The following is a 478-nucleotide window of genomic DNA, read 5'->3' as shown; positions in this document are numbered from 1 at the left end:
GCTGACGAATCTGAACTCGGATTTCCAAAATTGAAGATAGTGGATCCAATATGAAATTTCCAAATCCAAAAGAATTTTGGAAATCTGAGTCCAGATTCGTGAGCAGCGACCCTCGGGACCCTTTGAACTACAAACTCTTTTTTCCAGAATTGCTCAAAACCAAAAGGGTTAAGGTATTTCAAATGAACCAACTTCATCGCTTTATTTGATTTTCTGTATACAGTAAAAAGTTAAATCTGCTGTATCTTGATGAAAAAAAATCCAATTTGGACGTTGCCAAATAGAAATTGAAGGGCAAGACTCGTGCTTTACGGTACTTTGTTTAGTTTTTATCGGTAAAATTCTATGTAACCAGGAGGAAACTCTAATAATGCCCTAAAAGCCATTTTTGTACTTCTAGGTTAGAATATCTCAAAATCCTTACGTGATGGCGCCATTCTGAGGCCAGATTTGAATTCAGCGCATCGAATTCCTTCGG

At 37.2% G+C, this 478-nt stretch overlaps 2 protein-coding genes across 2 annotated transcripts in view; one reads left to right on the top strand and one right to left on the bottom strand.

Annotated features, from left to right (window-relative positions):
• Positions 1-478, top strand: part of LOC116850297 (putative inorganic phosphate cotransporter) — a 60,804-nt gene that overhangs the window by 48,342 nt on the left and 11,984 nt on the right. The window lies entirely within an intron of this gene.
• LOC116850298 overlaps positions 1-478 on the bottom strand; it is a 94,464-nt gene that overhangs the window by 93,581 nt on the left and 405 nt on the right. The window lies entirely within an intron of this gene.

Source organism: Odontomachus brunneus, unplaced genomic scaffold, assembly GCF_010583005.1.
Source record: "Odontomachus brunneus isolate Ranch 3 - 2012 unplaced genomic scaffold, Obru_v1 Obru_scaffold_142, whole genome shotgun sequence".
NCBI lineage: Eukaryota > Metazoa > Arthropoda > Insecta > Hymenoptera > Formicidae > Odontomachus > Odontomachus brunneus.
This window is presented reverse-complemented; position numbering and strand designations above follow the sequence as displayed.